A 14,473-nucleotide genomic window follows, 5' to 3' on the forward strand; every position below is an offset into this window, starting at 1 on the left:
TCAGTTAAATTCCTTAGGTTACCATGGCATTTACCACAATACTTTGTCAATGCTGTATTCTTGTTTTGAATGCCTTGTCATGCATGTCACATCAGCTGAACACTGTCTTTGCACTTTGTACCCGGTGACTCAGCTTTGCAGGCAATAGGTACAGCAGGAGCTACCCATCAGGGGACAGTGGTGTGGGCATTTCTGTAGCCTGTGCTGGTGTCAGCCTGGGTGCAAACCTTCCACCTTGGCAGCAAGCAAACCCACAAGCAGCTGGAGAAGCAGGGGGCAGCTCTGCTGCCAGACTCTGCTCTGTGCCGTGCAGATAGGTGCTGATGGGCACTTCATGCGTCACAGGGGAATAGCAATGCGCAGGCCAGGTGATGGCATCTCACAGACCTTTGCTGATACCTAACAGGAACCTGAGGTAAACCCTGGGGCCAAGAAACCAAGTGATCCATCCCTGAGTCCTGCACCTCCTGCCTGCAGCCCACCAAAGTGAAGACACACCACTTTCTCAGTGTTACCCATCTCATCCACCCTCCCACGCTGTGTTCAGTTTTCACATCACTTGGTTGCATTTTGTCTTAATTTAGAGCTAGTTTTGCAGGTGAACAGTGCTGCTGTACTGCTACGTGCTGTAGGACCTCTGCAGCAGTGCTTACATGAGCTGAGATCCCAAGTGAGTTACTCAAGGTCAGGGAAATAGCTTGCTATGGCTTTGTAGGGGGGCATGGCACAATAAGGCCTTGACTGGGGCCTTACTAACAGGCCCCCAGCTTGTATTAAACTAACACTGGATGTTAGTTTAATACAAGCAATAAGAGGTTCATTTACAAGGAGAAGGGGAGTGATGCTGCTGTTATGAAAGGTAGGCACAAGGAAGGATGTAACTTTTAGTTCACAGCTGAAGCGGTATGATTTTCTCTAAATTGTTATATCGCTTAGCTTTTTTAGCCATCTCCATTCCTGGAGGAAGTAAATGCTTTCAATGGAGGAATTCTTGGTTATTTTAATGTATACCTTATTTGCAAATGAATGGGAAGGGTTAGTGAATGAAGAAGCAGCATTACATCAGTGTGTGAAACCATGTTATACGCAGAGACAGCCACAGAGGACCAGAATTGTCTGTGTTGTTTTGTTGCCATGCAGAGAAGCTGCAATTGTATTAATGTCTGATTTTATTTGAGTGAAAGTAGGAATACTTTTCAACAAAGATCACAAGGATTGATTTTAAATTTCTGTTTGTAAAGAACATTAGCGATTAAGAGATGTATTGAATTGTGTCCCTTTAGTTTGTATATTGTATGGAAAAATGAAAACGTTGTGGTTCCTTGTAGAACATTACATTTAGCCGTTCTGGTGTTTTTATGCTATCTCAGAAAATCAGTGCAGCAAAGTTTGAATTTTAGAGGTGTAGAGTCAAAGACGTTCTACAGATATTTTTTGCTTAAGACACCCATTTCACAGAGCAAACAGCTGTTATCCTTGTTCCGATATACTTCAAAAAAGTTGTTTTATTGTTTGGGGTTTTTTTTAAGGTAAAAGATATTTTGATCCTTTGGTAGCAGCTTTGCAACTTGGAGTAGCCTTCTCAGGAAAACTCAATTTTAATGACATACTGATTGAACTATGAAGGGTTGAAGCAGTTTATTATCTTAATATAAAAAAAAAGTAACTATGGAAACATGCCAAATACATTTTTTAATATCAGCTTTATTAAAGAACAAAGTATGCAAAGTATGTAATTTTTTCCTCCTGAGAATTAAAGTGTCCACTTGTTTACAGGAAGGAAAAAGGGTTTTGTAACTTCCCTGAAAGTATGCAAATAGACTGCATGAGGAAGGCCTTAAAGCCTGTGAAGCAATGAAGGCGCCCTTAGATAATGTCATATGAGGCAATTTTTGTAATGATCACTTGGAGCAGTTGTTCCAAAATGTAGTGGTCTGGCTGGGATGGAGTTAACTTAATTCATAGCAGCCCGCATGGTGCTGTGTTTTGGATGCGTGGCTAAAGCAGTGTTGGTAACATGCTGATGGGCTATTGATGAACAGTGCTTGCACAGCATCAAGGATTTCTCTCTTTCCCACTCTGTCCCTGAGAGAGTAGGCTGGGGGTGCGCAATCAGTGGGGAGGGGACACAGCCAGGACAGCTGACACAAATTGGCCAAAGGGATGTTCCACACCATATAGCATCATGCTCAGCAATAAAAACTGAGGTAGAAGAAGGGACAGGGGGTGGATTCCAAGGTGTCCAGTGTATTGGTCTACCTATGGCAGGTGGTGAGAAACTTCCTTTGGTTCACTTGGGTTTTTTTTCTTTTTCCTTTACCTATTGAACTGTCTTAATCTCAACCCATGAGTTGTCTCACTTTTTTTCTTCCTGGTTTCTCCCGCTGGTCTCGGGGATTGAGCAAGCAGCTGTGTGGGTGCTTGGCTGCTGGCCTGGGTCAGCCCACCACACTCCTTTTTGGCACCTCATGTGGGCCTTGAGTGGTTCAAGATAATGACAGATTTGATCGGAGTGTGCTGGACTGAGTTTACAGCGGCTATAGCTATTTAGCTGTTACTTGGCAGGCTGGTACTTGCTGTTGCTGGTCCTGATGATGCCATATTTGCTCCCTTACCTGCTCCATTATTTGCTCCCTTTCTTGCTGTACATTGAGTTCTGGGACTTGATAATGGTTCCTTTCGGCTTTTTCCGTTTTCTGTGTTGTTTACCACTTTGTTTTGCCTTGCCTGGGAAACATATGATAAAAGCACTGGCTTTGAGCCCAGTCTGGTATTCGGCCCCTGCATTGCTGCCTTCCCAATACCTGGAGACAGCAGCAGTTACACCTTTCTCCTCTCCTCTGGGAGTCACTTTCTGGGGAGAGTGAAGAATGGCACCTTGGCACCTCCCCCTTCTCCTCTGGGGTAGGTATTTCCAGCCTTATTGCAATGACCACTCAGTTTCTTGAACATCCCTGTGCAATCAGAACTCTCATACGGATGTGGGGTGTGAACCTGATTTTGCCTTCTCGTAAGGGTAGCCAGCTGGTAGGGGATACGAGATGGGAGTCTGCCCTGAGGCAGCCAATTCCTGGGTAGCATGATGTGTGGGAGAATTTGTGCAGTGTCCTGGTCTGGCTATGATGGAGTTAACATTTTTCGTAGTGGTACTGTGTTTTGGATCTGTGGCTAAAACAATGTTGGTAACTCACCAAAAACCTGCAGGACCAGGTGTTCCTAGGCAGTCTCCCGTCCAAGTACTGCTCCAGGTCTGCCTTTTCCAAAGGGTTGATCCAAAACCAATAAAAACTCAGGACTGTCTTTAAGCTGACTTTGGTATGCTTCAGGCCGTCTTGGTACCCTGGTTAGTGGTGTTTCTTGTCGGGTTCTTGTACCATCTTGTAATTAACCTAAAGTATTTTCCTTTGTATTGGGACTCCAGTAGAGGTAATAATACTTTATTATCAGGTATGCTATATTACTTCTCATTGGGGTAACTGGGTCACTCAGTTCCCTCAGTAACTGTAGTTACTGCTGATCACGGAATCACGGAATCTTCAGAGTTGGAAGGGACCTCTAGAGATCATCTAGTCCAACTCCCCTGCTAGAGCAGGGTTGCCTAAAGCACATCCCTCAGGGCTGCATCCAGGCGGGTCTTGAAAATCTCCAGAGAAGGGGACTCCACAACCTGCCTGGGCAGCCTGTTCCAGTGCTCTGTCACCCTCACTGTAAAGAAGTTTTTCCGTGTATTTGAACGGAACTTCCTATGTTCTAGCTTGTGCCCATTGCCCCTTGTCCTGTCGCTGGGAACCATTGAAAAGAGCCTGGCTCCGTCCTCCTTAAACCCACCCTTTAGGTACTTGTAAACATTAATCAGGTCCCCCCTCAACCTTCTCTTCTCCAGGCTAAAGAGTCCCAGCTCTTTCAGCCTTTCCTCATAAGGGAGGTGCTCCAGTCCCACAATCATCTTGGTTCCAGTAGTGCTGGAAATGGTCTTTGTGCTTTATTTTGCAGTTTGTGTTGTTATTTTGCAGCCTCCTTAACTGGTAGGTAATAAAGTCACGGTTAGTTTACTACAATTTATGCTTGTATGAAGTCCTGAAGCTGTACTGCTATAAACAAAATCCCACAGGTAGCTGTATTTTGAATTTACTAGCCGTCTCAGGCAGATATACTAACTCTGTAGGCCTGGAAGAGTAATTGGTAATCAGCAGGTATTCTGCATCCTCAATTAATTCACCACCTCATGCCTTGCGCAGGACTTGTTTCTGCCTATGTTTAATGGATATTTCCTTTGTTTAAACAGTGGCTTTTGCATAGAGCCCAGGTGGTGGTTATTCGTTTCATTCACTTTTGGGCATGCTAACTTAGCTATTTCATCTTCCTAGATGCCTCCAATGGAGCAAGGGGCTCTTCCAGGGCCCTGTTCACTTTATGGTGTAGTAGAAGGTAGTGAAAACCAACAGCAGAAACAAAGAGCAAAACAGTCAGTGCTGAGGATCTGACACCCACCCTGTAAACAAGTTAGGGATTTTTTTTCTTCTTCAGAATAGTCCTAATCTGGGTGGATGGACTGAATGCCCGTTGCATCTGAAGTGCATCGGGTACACTCCTGGACTCTTATCTTCTGGTTTACTTGATCTAAAAAAAAAAAAAAAAAGCTTTAAAAGCTCTTTTCTGATCCAGACTAAAACACTAATATGGATGCACCCTCAAAGCACCAAAGTCAGATTACAGTTCTGAATCTGTACCGAATCTGTGGCAGTCTCTCTGGAGACTCGCCAGCTACCTTATTGCAGCAAAGTTGGATGCTGAGGGTTGCACTGTGACTTCTGTGTGACACCACTGAGTGCAGAGCTGCCCCCCTGGCGGGACCACGCTTTGCAGGAGTTCTTTAAACCAGGTGAGTTTTTCAGTCATTCATCAGATGGCCAAGCAGAACAAGCGCAGCCTGGTGAATTAAAACGTGTCTTGGTACTGAAGATGGATCTCTTCTTGGGTAACTTTAGGTATCTTCAGTGTAGATGTCTACATGTAAATCAGTCAGTTGCTCTCCCTTTATAAAGAAGACAAAGAAAAAGGCACTTCATCAGGCCTAGTTTAAATGTCTATGTTGGGCTTAAATGATTCATGACCTAAAAATTCCAGTTTTTCTCCACTGACTGTAAGGGGACTGAGCAACCATTCACAGGTACCCATGCCGTAGATGTCCAAAGCTGCATGAGAAGCCCACTTCTCCTTTCTGTATCTGAGCCAGACTTCAGAGAGGTACTTGAGGATTCTTCTTGAGGGTTTGGGGTTGTTTCTTTTTTGTGTCAGATTGAATCACTTTTCTCATTTTCTGTCATTTTTGTACCCAGTGTGTTAACGGTGACTTCTTTCACAAGTTCCTGGTGTTTTTTCCCTGGCCCAAAATGGTTCACAAACATATCAACCATCACTAGTTTTCACCCCATGATCTGAGCTCCAATCCTATTAAGTCTAAGGACTACATACAGAAATACTGATGCTGGAACAAGGTTTAATTTATATCATGGTGGATTGTTGACAGCATTGATAGCCTGCAGTGCATTAACATACTGAATTATCGAGCCCCTTAAAGGAATAATGAATACTGCTTACACCGACTTTCTGCCAAAAACATTCCTTTGTAATGTAAATGAAAGAACACACCAAAGCGGTTAGATACACGTCCCACCGCTGTGCCTACTCAAACCGACAGTGCTGAAAGAGCTGTTCCTTTTCTATCTTTTTAGCCCTAATGTGATGCCTACAATACCATGGATGCTTTGTTTTTTGCTCTGGCACGCCCTCAGACCTGTCGAGTATTTCCCTGCTTAAGGACAGGTAGGGGTGGTGTTAGAGGGTGACAAATTTTGTAGAAATGCAAAAAATTAATCATTATTTTCATCTGGAGCAGAACAGGGAGGTAATCATTACAATCTAGAAACTGCAAACACCTCTGTGAGGGTGAACTGCTTGTGTCAGAGTTTCAGCCATCTCCCTTACAAAACATCTGGAACACTCAATATTATTACTCATGCATGGCTGGCAATCTTTATTTTGTTTCATCCTGATTCCTTTGAAGAATTCATTTAATGAGCACAAACATGCATCATGGTGGTTTGTTTTCCTCCTGTGTTCCTTGCAATGTTAACATTATCTCCGGATCTTAACTTGTAGCCTCCCACTACAAAGAAACACCACCACAAAGCACTGCAAGCCAGGAAATGCCATCGCTTTAATGTTCTTAAGAAAAAAAAACAATTGGGTTTTGTCCTCCTTAACACCAACTTCAAGAATAAAAATTGCCTCTGGCTTGTTAGCCATACATTTCTGTTGTGGGATGAGTATGGGGATTTTCTTAGGTTATGACAATGATGAAGCGAGTGTATTACTTAGTTGCTCTTGTCCTCTTGGTCAGGATCCCCCTGTTCTCTGAATAAGCCGTGTTTACCCAGCAAGGAAGCTGCTCCTTGTTTCCTGTCCCTGGCCTAGATCAGTCCTTTTCTTTTTTGGCTGTCCTCAGCTCTGCCTGCTGAGCCTGGATTTGGCTGTGGTCTTTTGCCTGTGTCCTGGTTTGTGTTTTGCTTTGTAATGACCTTTGTTTGACAATGTATTTTAACAGTTTTACCCACTGTTAACTCTGATTTTTATGCGTAATTATGGTGACAATATAGGGGGGTCTTAGTTTTGCTTTTAGTGTTTTTTAACAATGATATTGATTGATTAACATGTGTAATCTGCACTCCCTTGTTCATCCACAAATCCTGGAGTTTCCCGGCTCACCTAGAGGGTTTTGGTTTTTTTTGACAAATTGACTCCTCCCAAATCTAGCTGCAAGCAAACTGCTGTGTATGATATACTGAAGGAGGACAAAGCACTCATCGCATTTTAGCGCATTACCGCTATTATTTCACTGGCTCACTTTGCCACGTGCAAAAGGACAATGATGTGGTTATTCACTCCTCTCTTTATTCAAGACAGAAGTGAGCCCCTTTGAGTGCCACCGATTCATTCAGCCTGGTCAAACACTGATGTGAAAGAATAGCGATGTCTTTCCCGAGCACATCAAAGGCTGCCTGTACTCCAGCTGCCAGGTGGATTCGTGCTGTAACATGGCATGTTACAAAACGAAATGGGCTAGTTCTGGAATACTGTGTATGCTCACTGTGTTCAGATAATTTTGGTGTCTGCATCAGATTCCTAAAGGGAACATTCGTTACCGTTATTTGTTAACACATAACTCAGATTCTCCATATCAGGAAAAGATCTTCCCTGTACCTTGTTAGCTCTCCAGTGTCACTAGAACCAGAATTCCATTTCTTTAAACTTACCATCTTGCATGCTCTATTGAGACAGCAAGTACACTTAATGGATTGGTGGCACCTCAGAGAAAAAGGGGGAGAGGCTTTTGCAGGCTCTACTAACATGTTTTCCTCACAATAGAAAACCCAATAGCGTTATGATGAGGCTATCCTGTGGTGATCTAAGGAAGCCTGTGATAAGGAATGTTGTTATAGGGGCAAGAAGTAAGATTAAAAAAATCACTCTTTTTATTCCAGAATCCGCGTGCACCAACTGCTTACCGAGTTTTCTCTGAAGCTCATATTATGCGAAGTATAACATGCTTCACTCCCGTCTCAAAGCAGGTTCTTGTCACAAAGTGTGGGCCATTTCTTGCTCCTCATCACGCCGAAGCTGTTGAATTCTTCAGCTGTGCAGTCTCCTCCCTCCAGCCTGCCCAGCCTGAAGTCACACAGAGTCTGGCAGGGGTGAGGAAGGGTCACTCTGAGGTGCCGTCAAAGAGTAACAGGCAGGGCTGATGCAGAAGACAATTCTGCCCCAGTGCAGCTGGGGAGCTGGACCTGTGTTTTTAATGCTGTGCTGCGTAGTCTAACTAAGTAAACCTGTCCAAATGGTTGTAAAAATCGCTGGGCTTGTCGTAAGTAAATGAAAGCCAGTATTGTTGGTGGTTTCTGTTTCTGTTTGTGTGTGTTTTCCTACATTTCTATCTCAGTCTATGCGTGTTTGCCTTAATCACAAGCTAAAAGCCCTGTGGAGCATCAGTGACCTAATTAAAACTGGCTTCCCTAATGAACTACTTCCCCAGTTTATGAATTTATGTAGGTTTTCTACAGATGACATACAAAGCATGATATGGAAAAGGATGAAAAGCAGGTAGTGGCAGAATCACAGCCTGCAGTTGTCCAACTTCTGTTGTTTGGCCTTGTGCCAACCTTTGGCTGGAACTAAGTGCTGAGTAGTTAGAGAGCAATGTTTTTAGGCATTTTCTAATCGTCCTTGGTGAACTGTATGAAAGCCACAATCGTCCGCCCAAAAGCAAACTACAGAACTGCACAAATGCATATCATTTAACATGGACGTTTTTTTACTTGTAGGGATCCTATGAGTCCCGTGAGTCACATCAATCTTGAAGTCAATTAGATCTTTGAAATAGCTATGCTGCACTGTCCCGACTGCATAAATTCACAAAGTCATGTCCAAAAACAGTTAAGAAAGAACAAGCAGAGTCTGTGGTCTTGAAATAATGGTTTGCTGGCAATAGCTTTTACAGGGACAGCGTGAGCTCCTAGTTTGGTCAAATTGAAGTATTACTGCTTGTGCGTGCTTCTCTTTCAGCTGGCAGAGGTAGGCCAAATTTGTGCTGGCTGTATGTTGGTACTGCTGGGCTGCACTCCCAGGGGGTGCCCCAGCTTTATGTCACCTTAAAGCCAGGCCCTTTAACCCGAGCAGAAAAGAACAAGATTCATTATTGCCTCCTCATTATGGACAGGGAAGGGGCTCTGCACAGCTTCTCCTGTGTTTAGGTGAGAAAATAAAACACAGAATAATGACATATCAGGGTTGTATGATGCTATGATCTATGATCTCCTTCTACCCTTTCATAATTCTCTGTTTGTCATAGACCCAAAGGCCAAGGAAGAGGCAACTTTCTTGTTAGTCTCCTTATCTTTGTGATCTTAGGCATAAGAAATTCAATAGGATGTGGCAGGAAGGTTAAAGCTCTATCTCTTCCTGAGGAGATTTGCATTCTATATATCTGGCAACAGATACTCTGAAACAAGGGTCCTCTCAGTCTGTCACTGGAAATGTATGATGTGGTGTAGGTGTATCATTCCCTTTGAGATGTCCTAGAGTAGCCAAGACATCTGCATGGGGCTGGCAGCTATACTGCAGGATCTACCAAGCCTGTGGAGCACCAGTGCCCTTCATGCAGCAGAAGATGGATACACTAGGGGCTCTCAGACGCCTACACTTGAGCTTCAGAATCACTCTCAGTTTGTCTTTCAGGGAGAAGAATCTCTTTCTTGGTTCCACTGCCAAAATTGCTAGCTTGCCTGGTGCAGTCCAGGAGCCCTTCAGCAAAACTTAATGGCATCACCTAACCCCGTGTGAATTTCTGGCAAGTAAATGTCATTTCTTATCAGTGGTGTCAGGCAGCTGACCTGCTGATGCACTGTAGTCAAGCCCTGCTGCAGGAAAGCTGAGCTTGCTAACCCGGGCAGCTGGTTTCAGTCCATCACAAGGGAGATGTCGAACCCTAACTATAAATCAGGGGTTGCTGCATAGCAACTCATTTAGACCATGTTGCGTTCCGCAGCTGGATTAATTTCCTTTCAAGAAACTGGCTGCAGCCTTGTGCCGCGTTTGGAAGGCCAGTCTGGAAAGAAACTGAGCATTATCTTTGAGACTTAAGGACTAGACTGAGACTACTTCTCTGACCACCTGGACAGACTGTCTTAAGGTAATACACTCTTTTATTAATTTATTCTGGGCTTACCTTGGCTGTGTCCTTTTACAGAACCCTAGTACAAGACACTCCAATAAACAGGGCTTTAGTTAAGGTCTTCAAAGTTGTAATCATAACCCAGCAAAAAAGGGAAGAACTTCCACTGGGTTTAGTGAGCTTAATGCACTGATCTGTAATGTCTAGCATGATCTATGTGAAGTCTTTTCTTCTCTGCAAATTAATTTCATTTTTCAATAGAAACAAATTTACACAAATATATGACCTGACTTCCGAGTTTCCAGTTAGTTAATCATTTCCAATGACATTCACAAGAGGAAAATTATGGAGAACTTCATAAATTAAATGCACCTTCTATAGATACTACATCAGACTTGGCATTTAGCAGTCTGGGGCATTACTGAACTAAAGAAGAGAATTAAAATTCACCATAGTCAGATATTCAATGAGAATGCCCAGTTTCTTTCAAAAATAAGCCAACGAGGTAATAAACCCCATTAAAATACCAGTCAGGTTACAGCTATTCAATACAAACTATTGTCATACCTGTCTGACTCTGTACACTTGCCCAAATATACTTTGGTGTCCAAATATATTCAGACCCTTGTCCAAACGTATGTTAATAATACTGTAACTCCCAGATATTACTGTTGTATTGCTGCCTTTCTGCATTTCTATGATCTACCGTTGTATGTTTAAGTATCCACTGTGAATCGTTTTACATTATCTCAACTAAATTTCATTTTACCAAGGTTATTTGTTTTGCTCTCTTCTGCCATTTATCAAAGTGGTTTTGTACTCTATTCATATCCTCTAAGGATGCATAATCCCTCCCAGCTTTATATCACCTTAATATTAGGTTGGTAAGACTCTCCACAGTTGTTAATTGACCTCTCTGGTATCCTATTCAAAACATCCTCCCAAGATAATGATGAAGTATTACAATTACCTCATATTTAATTTTTAATAAAATTTTACAGTTACCACACCGATATACATGCAGCATTAGCTTCCAGAAAGAGACGTGGTAGCCATTTTGAAGTCCTTACAAAACCACGTCTTCATGAAAGAAAAAAAAATTATTCTCCTAATCTGAATTGTTTAAAATTTATATAAAAGTATACAACCAGAAGTTAAATGCTTATGTTTTTTCTTCAGCCTTATGAAAGTCAGTATTTGATGTCGTAGTGGTCTGCATTTCCCTAGGTCTTCTATCATTCTTCAGAAATGGTTAAAGAACTACTCTGGCCTGTGTTATGCAGAAGTCAGGCTATTTGATCGAAACAGGTCCTCCTGGCTTTAGCACTTACTCATATTCTGTTGTACTGAAATACTTCGGTGAACCCAAGTGCCAAAAATTCACCACCTGCTCAAAAACGACTACAGTTACGACCATGAGATAACAGAAATTAATTATTTATTTTTTTACATTAAGATATGTCTTGTGGGGATCTGTTCAAGCTCTCAAATACCACTCTAAGAAGCTTGTGTGAGGTGCTAAGAGCCTTTTCATGAATCCTGACTGCCTCCAGTTTGCAACCAGAACGAGCAATAAGCTGCAACTGTGAAAGAAGACATTATTCATGGGAAAAAATGCACACAGCTGGCGAAGTGCAGATCTGGCCCACCACATCCAAAGCTTAGAGTATTCTTCTCTCAAAAAGTCCAACCCATGACTTTCTGGGCAGCTGAGACACAGTTGCAAGTAACTGATGACAAAAATAGCAAGTGACTCCTTCAGGGAAGGAATCTTTTGTTCCTCATTCAGCTGCGCAGCAGTGTGGCCAGGTCTCAATAGGCACAAAGTGGATGCCCCATCTCTGTCTAACTAGTGATTCTTGCTGGATGTTGATCTGCGTAAGAGCTGATTAATCTTCCTTTCCTGAGCAAACTCACTTAGAAACTAGCCAGTGCCCAGTGATAAACTAAAGGAAGGATGAAAACTAATTGCATGAGAGCTGACTCCAGGTAAAACTGAAATTATTTGGATGGGTATTTGAAACTTTTTGAAGGCTTCCGTCATTGGTGCCACTGCCTTTTTTTTTGAAGAGCTATATTAACAATCAGTCAAGTCAGTTTCTAATTTGAGAGTTCTTCTAGCCTACCTGCTGATAATAAGCTCTTTTTATAGCAGTGAATAATGCCTTACAACATTTTTGGCTGGCTAGGAAAGCCTGCACCACCCTGGCAATCCACCACCAGGTGATTAGGCTTCAGCCAGCCTCCTTTCTGTCACTCCTTGTGTAGATTGCAAGCGATATGGTACACCTAGTTATCAACCCTTAAGAAACTCCAAAAATATGTCCCAGTACTTCGGGAAACTCCATCACATCACCTCAGCAGCACGGACTACTGTAAGGAAGTCAAAGCAGTCTTCTGCTCCTGGCACCGGCTTCCCATAGCCAAATAATTTGACTCCCAGTTCTTATCGGTGGCCGGAGTTACAGATCCTTTAAAAATAGTCCTAAAACTCTGTGATGAGATATGGCTGACAGCTTTGCTTTTTGGGTAGGACTGAGCTCTCTATAATAAGGTGTAGTTATTTGCTCAAGAGAGTGAGCTTTCTTGCAGGAAGAACTTTATGTTTGTGGGATTAATTGCCACACAAACTACATACCATGAAAACCCTCACCTGATTTTTGATGCATGCACAACGCAAGCTTTTGAGGCTCTGCTGTCCCTAGTATAAATACAGTCAATTGGAGGGAGTCTTGACAAAAGCTGTAACAAGGGAAGGGAAGTAGAGCTGGTCGATACTGGGACCGCTTGATGTTGGTCAACTGAAGTAGCTAGTCAGCGGGCAGTCAGGACAAACAGGTTCCAGACATCAGAATTTCTTAAGTCAGTTCCTTCAAACTCTGCCAACAGAGTGGGAGAAGATATTGTGGAAACAGGAAACAAATCTGCCTTTCCTCCAAATAAGGCCAAAGAAGAGGGAACTCTTGAAAAATGTGAGATGTAAGCATGAGCCTTATAAAAGACTATGTTCCCCCAACTGCAGCTCGAGCATCCAGCCTTACTGCTTGCCCTCTTATAACCTTGCTTGTGCCTTCTTGATAAGGATTTTTTATTCCATATTAAAGCACTGTCCTCTGGCAAGAATAAGGCTGAACCTTCCAGTATACTACATGCATTCCTGGATATCACGTTTCAAAAAAGTTCCACTAGTGCTCAAAAACCTACAGGAAATAGGTCACATGGATGATGAGAGGGATGCAATGACTTTCATTCTAGATAAGACAGAATAGGGGTAGGACAGGGTAGGACCTTGCATCTTGGAAGAAAAACAATAGGTATTGCAGTGGTAGAGATCTATAGAATTGTGACTAGCATGGAGGCAAATAGGCAACAATCATACTCTGTTTCTCATTAAAAAAGAGCTAAGAAGAATTAACCAGCATCAAATGAACTTATAGTATTTTATATTCTAAAATATATACCAGATAACACGTATTTAAACTGTGTAACATTGTTTCACTACATAACAGAGGTCAAAAATATATGTAAATTTTATAGGAACAGGTCCATTGATGGCTACTAAAGTGAAGAGTTGGACGCCATCTTTTGCACTATAGGTTTCTAAAGCTTTGCTTTTTCATAAGCTGGGAAGATATGTTGGGGTAAAGCCTGTTAGGGAAATGTCCCGTTTCTTAAATCTTTCAGTACGTATCCCTAAACGACCATTTCCAACACTGGAAGAGTGGGTAAGATTGACAATTTGTGTATGATCATCCTATTGTCCCAACTGTTGCTGTGGAACAGGGACCACCTCTGGTACTGGGGCTACAGTAGAGGCAGGAGGGCTGGGCTGAATGTCAGGGTGGGGGTCTTGGGTGGGACCACCAGGTTTGCTCATGGACTAAGCCGGGTCCTGAGGAGGGCAGCAGCTGTCATGATGGTGACTAGGGGCTGTTGGAAAGGCCGAAGGGACTTTATTAATCTCTATGAAGAGCAGAGGAGAGCAGTCTTGGCCAAGGCAGGTAATGGTGGGGGGGGAGGCAGAGGCATGGGTACCAGAGGCAGACTGAGCCTTAGGACAGGCTCGTGGCTCAGCCATGCAGCTCTGGCTGCATCTCGGTGAGCTGCAACTGAAACAAGGGACCTGAGAACCAGGGTATTCCCCGTAATGTCCTGTCCTTGGTGTCACTGTGTACAGCTCATACACTTGAAATGAAACTGAAGGAGGGTTATGCGTGAGAGCGATAGGAATGCATCTAAGCATGATGCTATGGGAACTTGAGTTAAAATCATCTTTCAGTTCACAGAGAGTGGATTGGGAAACAAGAATATATAGATGACATCGTCTCTACGCTGATGATCCTGACATACAGTTGAAATGTTGGTACCTGCACTTGAAGAGGATGCTAAAACATTGAAGCACCAGCAGAAAAAAAAAAAGGCACAAAAATGAGTGAGGGAATGGGGAAGGTAATTTTTGGTGAGAGGCTGAAGCAGGTCAACCTGTTTGGTTTGCCAAAAAGAGGACTGAGATGACTTGATGATAGTGCTTATCTTTAGGAGCAGTCAATATACCAGACACCACAGAAATTCCGGTATAAAGAATGGTCTTTAAGGAAAAGGCAGAAATCTGAGAGTGTGAGCATGTTAGAAACGAAGGTTAGAAACGAAGAACATGTTTTTAATCGTGAGGGTGACAGCAGCCACTGGAACAACGTGCTAAGCCTTCAGCTCATCAGGTTTTCTCTCCAGGCACTGTTTCTG

General features: G+C 42.9%; 1 long non-coding RNA gene across 2 annotated transcripts in view; it reads left to right on the forward strand.

Moving 5' to 3' along the window:
* Positions 1-13,525, forward strand: part of LOC128906886 (uncharacterized) — a 75,266-nt gene extending 61,741 nt beyond the window's left edge. Inside the window, exon 5 of one of the 2 annotated variants that reach the window (XR_008465355.1) lies at positions 7,545-13,525. This is a non-coding gene — a long non-coding RNA (uncharacterized LOC128906886). The remainder of the gene's footprint in view (positions 1-7,544) is intronic. The other variant, XR_008465356.1, reaches the window with a different exon arrangement.
* The last annotated feature ends 948 nt before the right edge of the window (positions 13,526-14,473 follow it).

This window comes from Rissa tridactyla, chromosome 3 (genome assembly GCF_028500815.1).
Source record: "Rissa tridactyla isolate bRisTri1 chromosome 3, bRisTri1.patW.cur.20221130, whole genome shotgun sequence".
NCBI classification, from domain to species: domain Eukaryota; kingdom Metazoa; phylum Chordata; class Aves; order Charadriiformes; family Laridae; genus Rissa; species Rissa tridactyla.